Source organism: Arvicola amphibius, chromosome 9, assembly GCF_903992535.2.
Source record: "Arvicola amphibius chromosome 9, mArvAmp1.2, whole genome shotgun sequence".
Lineage (NCBI taxonomy): Eukaryota > Metazoa > Chordata > Mammalia > Rodentia > Cricetidae > Arvicola > Arvicola amphibius.
The window spans coordinates 68,078,872-68,091,971 of NC_052055.2; the positions used below are offsets into that span (position 1 = coordinate 68,078,872).

The 13,100-nt window shown below is 46.8% G+C and overlaps 1 protein-coding gene across 2 annotated transcripts in view; it reads left to right on the plus strand.

The window, feature by feature from the left end:
• Positions 1-13,100, plus strand: part of Daam2 (dishevelled associated activator of morphogenesis 2) — a 114,902-nt gene that overhangs the window by 53,335 nt on the left and 48,467 nt on the right. The gene's annotated exons all lie outside the window — the stretch shown is intronic.

Sequence of the window (13,100 nt, forward strand, 5' to 3'; positions counted from 1 at the left end):
TCAGCGGAAAAGTGTAGTGAGAGACGAGAGCTTGGGGACCTAGGTGCCCATGCAAGCAGGTAGCTCGCTGTGCAGTTTGGACCTGAAGCCAAGAGGAGGTGTGAGAGTGAAAGCTCAGAGCGTAAGGTAAGCAGAGCTGCAGCCAGACATGCAAGGCTTCACACACCAGTCCCTAGGTGCTGGCAACAGAGTCGTGTCCTCGGTGCCTGAATGCAATGGGACGCTCCACACAGGTGAATGCAGAACTGACAAAGAGCACTTGTAGGGAGACATGACATTACCTGTCAACACCAGGTAATCTATAAATACAGAACATGGTGTGTGTGGCGGGGTGGGAGGGTGTAGGAGCTTTGGCCAGCAGGTCAAAATCTGTTTGTAACCCCAGTGTAGGGGGTTATGTTCTGTGACACTTGACCCAATGGTTTGGTTTCTCTGTGCCCTCTCCATATTAAAACTGGGGTGCTAGGACCTATGTTGAAGAGTTTTTTGGGCTCCCTATGGAGATGAACGCTGAGCAAGTCAGTTGGTAGAGTGATTGCCCAACCTGCAGGAGACTGTGTCAATCCACAGCATGCCATAAAACTAGGTAGAGGAGCACACGCCAGTCATCTCAGAACCTGGGGTGCAGAGGCAGAAGGATCAGAAGCTGAAGGTCATCCTCGACTACATAGCAAGTCTGAGGAAAGCCTGGGCTATGAGACCTCTGAGAAAAATCAAAGTTTCTTTATATGAGCAAGAAGTAACACAGAGTCCGTGCCTGTTGCAGAGTGCTGGAGGACAATTAAGGCACTTCCGTGGTTTTGAACCTTGGGCCTGCCAGGCCATCCCCAGAGAGAAGCAAGGGTGGTCAAAGAGAAAGGAGGGGCAGAGGTCTGGAGGAGTTCCCAGCTGCGTCTGAGATCACGAAAAGGAGGTTCCTGAGGAATCATTGGATTTGTCTGAGATACAAAGCTGCAAGGGTTCTTTTACAGAGGGGGAGAAAAGCAGACATCCTGGCCCTGAACCTTGTCTGTGTCTCAGCATGCCTACTAAGTGCAAGGCCCACACCAGGCACTATCTAGTTCCTGCTAAACTGTGGAGATGTGGTTCTTGAATGAGGAGCGTCCTGAGTGAGTGAGTGCAGCGGTGATTCAGGAACCAGTCGATAGGCATGGAGTTGAGTGATGCCAGGATTGGGGAGGGCGCAGGGAAAGCACTGGTTAGGAAGACTCACCAGTGAGAGTCAGCAGAATGGGAAGGGCAGTGGGGAGGACCTCCCTGGGGAGATGGACCTGTGGGAAGACACTCTAAGTGGAAGGAGGCTTTCCTTGGGGCGGGGGCAGGATCCATCATGGGAACAGGCTCTGGGAGGACAGTGTTTGGGAGGCACCGGGTCTGGGGAGCAAAAGCATCTGCAGAAAGTAGGGAACATGCATGAACAGGGGACAGATCTGAGAGACGGGTGTTGGGTGGGGTGACAGATGGAGTAACAAAAGGCAAGGAGGTGGATTGTCTCTGTGGGGTTTCTAGGATGGATGGATCAGCATCCCAAGCACTGAGAAAGGGAGACCCTGTCCGTGGAGAAATTGCCTGACTACAGAGCTTGCAGACTTGTCAGGGATGGAAAGGGAGTGGTAGAAATGAGATGTTCATGCAGGGCTTGGAGACCGTGGGTGGGCGCTGGGATCTAGATGAAATCTCAGCCTCTGTGGGGAAAACTACTCTTACAACATTTGTGTGGAAGATGATCGGGATTGAGGGGCAACAAAGGGTCATGGAGAGGCGTAGTAGGAGCTCCTGCCATCCATGCATTCCGGAGGCTGAGGCAGGAGGATTTAGGATCAGTTTAGGGCCAGTCTAGGGAGTTACAGAGTGTGTTCCAGAACAGGCTGAGCTACAAAGTGAGATCCGGTCTCAGAAACTAAAATTAAAAGGGCTGGATAGATGACTCAGTGGTTAAAAGCCCAGGTCGCTCTTGCAGAAGACCCAGGAGCTCAATTTTTATTAGGCTTACAGCCTTAGGTAGCTCCAGCTCTAGGGGATCTGCTGCCCTCCTCTGGCCTCTATGGGCATCACATGCATATGGCACACATACAAGCATGCAGGCGAAATATTCATCCACATAAAATAAAATAAATAAAAGCAAATAAAAAATGAAAACCCAGATATGAAGGGTTCAGAAATCAAAATGCCCTGAGTTTACCTGGAAATTCTAGGTATGACTTAACCGTGCAAATGTATAAAAGAACATTCCTTTCTGAGGGTTAATTGACATGTCTTGAGAGTGTTTAGCTAAGGTCCACACGCCTTCTAGTGGATACTGGAGAGGAAAGGACCTGGGTTCCTTGGATCTGCCGTGAATCCCTTTCTCTTCTTTGCACACCTGGCTATTTATTTATTCATGAAGAGGGCGCTTTCCCAGGGAATGGCAGGTACTAGAGGCGATTCTCTTGGCACCAGAATCTAGATGGAGCAAAGCTGGTTGTTATAGAAATATAAATGAATACAAAACAATCAAATACTGTGATTCTCTATGAACTAGGAGAGTGTGGGTGGACTGGGGTGACCAGAAAGGCCACTATTTGGCAAAAGCAGGGATACATGGAGAGGGGATACATGGAGGGGGGATAGATGGGGAGAAATGGGGGTGGAGGTTGATATTGGGGATGAGAGGTGGGGACCAGAGACCCCCAGGAGAAGGAGCAGAGCAGTTCTTGACTCTCTTTCAAAGCTAAGCTTTTTCAGGCTTTTCTTACTTATCTAATTGTAGAATGGTGGAGGACACATAGTCTTTGTGTAGGCTTAATGTATCACTACTTTAATACCGCATCTTATCATGGACAGTGTTGGGAATCTCCTGAATGTAGGCATTCATTAGCTCTTATCAAGTTCCTGCCTCAGGGGAGAGGTCCCTGCCCTCCAGTCCTGGAGCAGTAAGTGGGTCACTGTGAAGGGAAGCATGGTTGCTTGCACTGGAAGAGGGAGGTCAGGGAGGGAGGAGAGATCAGGGTGCTGGGGGCCAGTTCTTGAATCGCAGATCAAGGCTGTTGGGTCAGGAAGCCACCCAGATTAAAGTAACGTATCTGCCTCCAGTCCTGCCCATCCAGGGACTGTGGGTAACATTTTTGGAAACATTCAGGGAGTGGCTGGCCTGGGCTGCACTTCCTGGAAAATCGTGTTCGAGTTGGCCACTGTAGAGACGGGAACAACCAGTTCCATGGTTTTGCAGGACCCAGGGTAAGACAAAAATGTAGGGTTTCTTGTTTAAAACATATTAAGAGTTTCAGGACAATGGCAGGAGGGTGTAGATCTAGACTGTGCTCAGCTGGCATGCCCTGCAGACGAGATCACTTGGACCTCTCTGGGACCATGTGTGGTGAGATGATGCGGCCCGATGGCTGCCTACAGCTGGGGCTCTGAGCGGGCTGCTGTCTGAAAAGCCAGGTTCTATTCTGAGAGCTGGGATGGGGAGATGGTGGGGAGACCGGACTGACATGCATATTTTAGGTAGTGCCGTGGCTCTGTGGACCCTTCTGCTTTGACTAGTGCTGCCATTGATACCCTCTGATCTCTGCTCAGTGGAAAGGTTGTTTCTGAGTTGTAGAATTAGTCAACGTGAGTTCTGCATGTTTTCTGACTTCAGTTGGGCAAGTTGCTGGTCTTCTCTGAGGCTTCATTTCCTTGTACATAAAAGAAATGTGTCTGGCCTGGAGCACAGGCCTGTGATCCCAGCTCCTATGGAGGCTGGGGCAGGCAAATCGTGCATTTGAGTTAGGCTGAGCTACACAGTGAGATCAAGTACAGTCTGGGCAACTTATCAAGACCCTGTTTCAAAACTTAATTTCTTTTTTCAGCACTGAAGAGGGAACTCAGAAGTAGAAGTAGAAGGCTTTGCAAAGCCCCAGGTTTAGTCCACAATATCTAAAAAGTAAAAATGGACTTCAAATCATGTTATGGAGTGTTGAGATGATTAAATTCAACCGTAACTAGATTTCAGGCTTGGTGGTGTGGGCTGAGACAGGAGGATATCAAGGTCAAGACCTGACTAAGCTGCAGAGTAAGCTCACAGCCAGCCTGGGTAATGGAGGTCTGTCCCAAAATAAACAGCAAAAATGAGACTGGAGAGGGCTGGGTGCTGGCCTAGTGCACTCAACGCTCCGATCTCCAACAAGGCCAAAAACAGAGGAGGAGGGCGGGAGCCAGGCCAGAAAATGAGGGAGAGAGGGAGACAGGGACAAGGCGCATGAGCCCAGCCCTGCTCTACTGCCCGCTGTATCCTTTGAGGGATGTGTTGGTGTGGTGTCTGTTTTGTTTGGAGTGTGGCGCTTTGGAACTGTTAGGATGCATTGTCATCAATTTATTTCCTCCATCTCAGGCTCTCGGGAGCAGCTGATTTCCCATAGCAGAGGCAGGGTATGTCCCAGTGTGACACACAGCCAGGAGAGTCCAGATGCATGTGCCGGACACACACTACACATACACACACACACCATACACACACACACACCACACATACACACACACACATATATACCACATATACACACTACACATACACACACACCATACACACACACACACACACATACACACATACACCACACACACACACCACACATACACACACATCATACACACACACACACACCACACATACACACATACACCACACACATATATACCACATATACACACTACACATACACACACACTATACACACACACACACACACACATACCATACACATACACACATACACCACACACATATATACCACACATACACACATCACATACACACCACACACACACCACACTCACACACACACCATATGCACATGCTCCACAACCATGTTGAAACTGTACAGAATCCGATGTCGTGTGATAGGAACAAGCCCTCCTTTGGGCATCACTGCTGATTTCAATCAATCAGGCATCCTGGTGTCCCTCGGTTGCTGGGAGACGAGATAGTGACTGTGAACTCTGGCTTTGGCCCTGCCATGCCAGCACCCTTTCTCTGGTCTCTCTCCCAAGCCATCATATGACTCATAGGAAGCTGAAGCAAAGACTCCCTGGTCCCCACAAACATAGCCCCTAAAAGCCATGCCTGAGCAGCTCCTTCCAGGCTGAGTGAGGGCTGTTCTTCAGAGCTGCAGATGGCACCTCTGCTCACGCGCTGAGAGCTGGCTAGTCTTTTTCTGCTTAGGCTTGAAACTCAAAGCAGTCATGGCATGCTTCTTGAAGAGTGACATATCCAGCCATGCATGCATACGATTACCCCAACACACCACACAGTACTTCTACATATACACCATAACTCAGGTCCTGCACACCTTGCTCAGATACACACCACTCACACTAACATACCACATGAACAAACCACATATATCCCTAAACACTCATGAATACTTAGACATATAAAGCTCAATGCATAATACAGCTATATACAGCACAAATCACACATACATTCTACTTAGACAAACACACAAATCATACTTGCACAGTTGATATACCTATGTACTGTCTACATATACACACCACACACATGTATGTACCACCTAAACATGTATACCACACATGTACATTTAGCCTCTAACTCATACTCCACCCATATAACATCTATACCATACAAACACATATATACCATTGTCACACATATAACATACACATATATACCATTTACACACCAAACACACGTCACCTCAACATATATACCACACGTGTCACCTACATGCCCACTTTACACACATCACTGTCCACATACATTTACCATACATTCATATAAACCATCTTTAACATATATCATATGCACACATATTATTTACACATATATACAACTAAACAATGTACCACACATGCACATAGATCTACACATATACTCCATGTGTGCACATATGTCTTCCACACACCACACATATACATAAACTTTCTAAAAGTATACAACCACACACATGCACATAGATCTACACGTCTACTCCATGTATACACATATGCCCTCCACATACCACACATAAACATAAGCCATCTAAACGTATACAACTACACACATATAATCTTTCAGTATATACCATAAAAATTTATGCCATCTACACATTTGCATACCACACGTGTGCATATGTTATCTACACACAACACATATGCACATGTTGATTACACACACATGCATAGACACTATCTACACATAACACACATGCAAATATACCTTCTATACAAGACACATTTACCATACATACACCATCTACACACATTACACATGCATATATACCATCTATATACCATATAGGTACACACACCACATATGCACACATACACCCATCTACACTTATCACATACACCATCTATACATACACACACACACCACACAGATGTACACTACAATCACATATTCTACTACATATATATTCTACATGCATATATAATATATGCATAAACCACACATACTATGTACATGTGCCATTTACCCACAGGACATATACATATATAGCATCTAGTGTACTACATACATGCGCTATTTACATATATTATCCACATGCACATATACCATTTATATATACCTTAAAAGCACATTTAACATTCACACATTCCACATCCATACATCATCTACACACACTCTACATGCACATATACTATTCACATATACCATACAGATCATTGCTATAAAGATGGTGCATGATTGACAGATGAGACTGTATGAAAAAGCTGAGGAGGAACTGAAGGACCACTCCGTAGGTGCCATTTTCATTTATCTTCTCGTATGTAGATTAGCATCTTTCCCTGTCCTTTGATCCCTGCCCTCCCTACTCTGTCTCCAATAGCTGAGGTTCATAACACTCCATGATATTTTGTCATTATTGTACAGTGGATCCATCTTGCAAGGCCACTTGTTATTGCAGTGCACAGTGTTCTGAGTAAGACTGATCGTTCCTTTCCTTCTCCAGTAGTGTGGATAGCTTCTCAGCACCAGGAAAGTTAGCCAGCAAGGGTGAATCTTCCAGGTCAGTACCAGCTGGATTTCTCCACGCTCTATGGCTCACGGGTCTGTGTCTTCAGCAATAGGGTCTTCTGTCAAGTTCTAGAGGATAATCAAGAGCATTGGCAATACCTGATAATGTTTGGGGTCTCTGGAGCCTCACCAGCCAACATCTCCAAAAAAGGTAACCCATAATTCTGGAATTTTTAATTGTTAGCCTGTGGTGTCTAGTGGAATTATGACCCTTTTATAGGATAATCCCACTTAACGTCTCTGTCTGTGTGTGCACAAATGTTCATATGTGTAACACACACACCCACACACATACACACACACACACACTCCATACCACTTTTCCAAAGGGTTGTTAGTGTTAGTCATTCCTCTTACGTTTCTCCTCGACCCTACCCACCCATCCCCCAACCCATTTGACTTTTTCCAAGGTCACTGTAAAGTTGACCCAAGACCTCATAGTCACCAGAACAACTCACAGGAAACAGAGAAGCCCAAATTAGAAGCTCTGAATCTGTAACATTTTGAGAAAGCCCTGAACTGATCATGACTTAGGATATTGGGCAGGAACTCTGAGGTTTGGTGGTTCTGAGCAGATCTGGGTCGGAATCCTCCCTGAGATGTCAACTGGCTGTAGGACCTGCTGCCATGTCCTGGTCTCTTGGAACCACAGTTTTGTTGTTGCTGTTTGTTCCTTAATCACTTCTTTTTTGTGGGAGTACAGATATACACACAGATGTCATGCACATGTGTGTTTAGAAGCCAGATATCAACCTGGAATGGTGTTCCTTAAGGGCACTCCACCCTGCTTTGTGGATTCCTCACTAGCCTGGAGGTTACCAGGCAGTAGCCCAATGAGTGCCAGGGCTCTACCTGTCTCCCTGTCTCAGTGTTGGTATTACAAGTGCAGGCTTCCACACAGGGCTTTTCATGTTGGTCCTGGGAAATGTGGAACTAAGGTTCTTATAGAAGCACATCAAGTGTTTTGTGAACTATCCATCTCTCTAGTCCCTTAGTTATATCTTTCTAATGATACCATTGACCTTGGGTCTTTACTGGTATAAAATGTAGATCCATTCCAGTGCCTTTCATGCCATCAAATCTGAAGTATTAACATTATTCTGTCTTTAATTAAGACCAAGAAATAAATAATGTTGATGGGGGCCTTTGAAGTTCTAGGATGCAAGCTGTGCAGTGTGGAGTGATGTGGGGTCAGGGTCAGGGTTAGAGTGGACCAAATGGGAACAGATTTGAGACATAGGAAGTCCTTCCTGCCTGACTTAGGGTGGAATGTGGGGAGCTGGGATGATCAGAATAGGGGAGTCCCTTGGGAAACCTTTGAGAAGAGATGGAGCCAGATAGTGAGAAAGGTTGGGGGTTGTAGAGTTCTTGGAGATCTTCAGTCAAAGGCAATTGTTACATTGAGTGTGCTAGGTCTCAGAGAGAGGGACACTATGAGACACCATGACCGCTGACCCTCAAGTATAGTGACAGAGCTGGGACCAGCCCCATTCTCAGAGTATGGGGAGATTTCAGTAGTGGGGTGAGGCCTGGAAGAGACTCTTACAGCTCATAGAAGGTGTTGACCCCATGGCTTTGTGTCCCCACAGGAAGAGGGAAGAATGTGGGGGACAATATGCTGCAGTACTGGGGAGGCTTCCATGGAGAGAAAAGTGGGTCATGCTGGAGGCAGGTTCAGCCCCTCTGGCCTGAGCTCAAGTCACTGGGCTTCCTTCTGTTCTTGTTTCCTGCTGTCCCCTCTCCCCGTGGCTTCTAAATTCTGCTCCTCTCCTTAAAAGGACTTTACAACAACACACTGCTCTGGCCCCCTCACCTTCCCACTCCCTGCCCACACTCAGTCACTGACTTCTGCTTTCCTTTCTTTTTCTTTTTAGATTTCGATTGATTGACTGATTGATTGATTGATTGATTGATTGATTGATTTGGGTTGCAATGTTGGGAACTGAACCTGGAGTCTCATGAATGTTAGGCACTGAACTGTATCCCAGCTCTATTTGTGGTGTGTCTGTGCATGCGAGCATGCGTGCATGCGTGCGTGCGTGCGTGCGTGCGTGCGTGCGTGTGTGTGTGTGTGTGTGTGTGTGTGTGTGTATGTGTATGCATGGGCATACACACAGAAGGCAATCTCACGTATTGCTCATCCACCTTCCTATCTTTTTGGACATATAATCTCTCACTGGTCTGGAATTTACCGAGTAGGATAAAATGACTAGCCAGCAAACCAGCAAGCCCCATTGGTCCTCCTGTCTCCTTGTCCCCAGCTCTGGGATCACACAAACAACTATGTCTGACATTTTTTTCACATGGATTCTAGGGACTGAAGTTGGGTCTTCATGATTGCAAGGGAAACCTTTACCAGCTGAGTCATCTCCCTAGACGCCAGCCCTGGTTTGATTAATACATAATCATTATGTATACCTGTGGAGTACAAGGCAATGCGTCAATACAGACTCATTTAAGATCAAATCGGGTAATTAGCCTATCTGTCACCTCAAAACCCCATTAGCTCTTCATTTATTTTTCTAAATAGAGTGAGTTTGGAATGCAAGAAAAGGCCAGTTCCTTGATCTTAATTTCTCAGTTTCTGAAACTAAATCCGGGTGACTTCTGAATTCCAGTAGGCAATTCTTGTAAGGCTGGACCTAAGCATCCCATTGGTGGAATGTGTTTCTGGGCAGGTCCAGTCTCTTATGTGGTGACCCTGAGACCAAAGTCAGCAGCCATGTTGGTCTCCACCTACTGAGAACCCAGGTGCCCCATCCCTTTATATCCATGGCCTTGTTCACCCCTCACAGAATGCCTGCGGAAGACTTGGTGATTATGTCAGTATCTCAGAGAAGGCACCTGAGCTCCTAGCTCAGCCAGAAAAACAAAGTCAGGGGTCAAAGTTCAGGATGTCTTACTTCTAGACCTCTGCTCCTGGCACTGCCAGCAAGTGGCTGGAGCTAAGAAAGCAGATGGGCAGAGGTATAAACAATTGCTGTGCCTATCTCCTCGGAAAGGAAGTGTCATGTGATATAATGTCACAAGGCTATCGACCAACCAGAGCAGTAGTGGCTGTGAGCAGCTGGTGTAAACCTGTGCCAGCTTGGTCGTCTTAGCTCATATTCCTGATTTGGCAAGGCCTGGTAGGGGTGGGAGAGCAGAGAAGGCTGAGGAGACTGCAGATACAAGAAGTTGAGGGGTGAAGGCAAGAAGAGAGGGCCACAAGTCCTTCTGGGCATCAGTCTGACCCTCATAGAGTTCCACCATGCTCCTAGCCTGGCCTCATTGCCTCCGCGTCTGGAAGCTTCTTTATGTCTTTCCACTCAACCCGAGAGGTCTTGCTCAGGAGCTCCTTTGGATTCACAAGGCTGGTGAGACAGGGGGAACTAGCTTCGGATTCTTCACCATTACCCATCTGCCCTCAGATTGGAGCCCGACAAAGCCTGACACTCAGATGCTAGGACCTTGTTTCACCCACTCTGGGGGTTAACATTGGCCGTGGTCAGCTTGGCCGAATCTAGAACTACCAGAGGCAACTCTCTGGGCTTGTCTGTGAGGGAGTCTCTCGATTAGGCTGATTGAGGTGCAATTTGTTCCACAGGCTGTAGTCCCAGACTGCATAAAAAGAAGAAAACAAGCTAGGTGCTAGCTCCCTCCTGCATCACTGACTACAGACATGATGTAGCCAGCTGCCAAGCACTCCTATATCCACAACCTTCCCATCACAAGGGACTATACCTGCAAAATTCCTTAAGTTGCTTCTGCCAGGGATTTTGTCCCAACAAAGACAGAGTAACAAGCACCACTCAGCTTGGTCACCAGCTGTCAAATCCCATAGAAAACCCCAGAGATCCCTCCTGGAGCATCTGAAGTCTGTGTCACTGTGGCCCAGGATAACGACTCCTCCATCCCAGCCCTACAACTCTGCTCTTACTCCTCGAAAAGGTTCCTGGTTGCTTGTCAACAGCTAGTGCAGAGCAGTTTCAATTGGCATTTCCTGGCCGCTTAGTAAAAGGCCCTGTCTCCTGATTTTCAGAGAACAGAGGGAATGGCTAAGTTGGCAGACCTAACGACTGAGCATGAGCTGAGACAAGGCTTTGTTACCTATAGAAAGGAAGGTCACCAGAGAGGCAGGGATGCAGCCTCTGCCTTCAAGGTATGCATGGGGACCGGCATTTAATCAAGAAAAGAAGCACTTTCACATGGCTCTTTTAAACTGCTTTATTTAAGGCTGGTCTGTACCTATTAAAAAAAACCTACCACACAATTTATTTTAAAAAAAAAAAAGATAAAAATGGAATCATTTTTAAAAGTTCTAGAATGGCAATTAAAATGGGTTGTAATTTAAATGAGAGCTGATATAGTTTCACAACTATTAGGTAAATTTTTAGGAGTCCCAGAGTAAAGGGCTATTCTCTAGAAAGTTCCAGGGCACACGTGTGCCATGTTTGCCTTCTTTATTTCACTGTGAGATTCTAGAGCTTGGTTCAAAGGAATGTTTCAGGCTTAGAATAGCAAGTTCACAGGGCTACAGTGAAAACTTCTCACATTGCTGCACAGGGAAGGGGCTGGCAATGAAGAGTCACATGGGTATAGAGTTCGCTCACTGATGGACCATGCCCCGGGTGTGGGCAAGGAGTGTGTGGGCATCTGGAGATGTAGGTGTCTGGAGATGTGGGCATCTGAAAATGTGGCTGTTATCTCGTGGGGAAGTAAGTGCTTGGCCCTGTCAGTATTTTCAGCAATGATGTAGCGACAGCTGTGGGTATGTCTTCATGTGGTAATAATCCGGACCAAGGAGAGAACAACTAAGTACTAAGACTCAAAAATAACTCAACAACCCCACCAAATGAAGTAAAGATTGGCAAGATACTTACCAGAGGTAAAGGTGACTGCCACCAAACCTGGCAATTGGAGTGGCATTCTTGGGATGCACACGGCGGGAGGAGAGAACTGAGACCCATCAGTTTCTCTGACTTCTGCACGTGCATCACGGTATGCAAATGTTTGTGAGTGAGTGTGTGCACACAACACATGCATACAGAGCAAACAAGCAAATGAATCCTACATCTATATTTGGATAATGGAGTGTGTGTAAGATGTGTGTAAGATGGTGGGGAGAAGTCCTGAGAAAGACTGAATATGTGAATCTTGTTCGTCTCCTTGTTAAATCCACTCAGGTCATCTGAGGTGTGTTAGGAACCAGAGGTGGAGGATGGATCTGCCCTGAAGAGGTCTGTGTGCCAATGGCTTAGCTTAAGCAATCCAGGGCAGCCATGGCAGCCATGGTGGGAGTCAGTGCTCCTCCTCCAGCTGGCACCTCTCTGGGTGAGGTTTCCCTTGTGTCAAGCTAATGAATTAACCCCTTCTGTTCCAATCCATCAGTCAGTCCCAGTTCCTGGTCAGAGTAGTGCCGTCTGTTCTTGGTGGGTATGAAAAGCACATCTGACTCCATCCCAAAGGGCAGCCTCATTTGACCTGGGCTTTAATTTCCCAACTCTCCTCATGCCAAGGTCACTGACCTTCTTCAAGACAGATGGGTGAGCCATTGCCCTGTGGATAGGCTGTGCTACTTGAATCTGAGTACAAGAGAATGGGTGAGAGCTATGAAGGCTCTTTCCATCCTCGCTCCTCTGAGGCTTATGCCTCAGGAGTTGTGTCCTCTAATTAGCTCGGAGTTCTTCCAACAATTGTCTTCTACCCTCCCCTTTCATTGCCTTTAAAGCCATCTCTCCCCAACCCTGAAATGGATCAGATCTCAATGAACTTTGGTGTATGTTGATCCTCCAGGGGCAGGGAACTCCTAGAATAGCTTCATCACACATATGGGAAACACCAGATAAACAACTCTGACCACCTGAAGGTCCCATATTGTGACTGCTATCCTCTTCACGTCTCCAGGGACAAAGAAAGGGAATGGGGAAATGTCCACGTCACAAACACCTGCAAGTCTGCTGAGGGCAGATGAGCAACTCCAGGTGAAAGAAGCTGGAAGAAGCAGAGTCTGAGAGAGGGGGCGGGGCTTTGATAGTGAGCCCATGGCCCCCAACACCCTCCACGACAGGAGTTCTTAAAGCAGAGTGGCCTCTGTCCCTACCTGTCTGGCTCTTTCTCATAACCACCTGATCTCTCT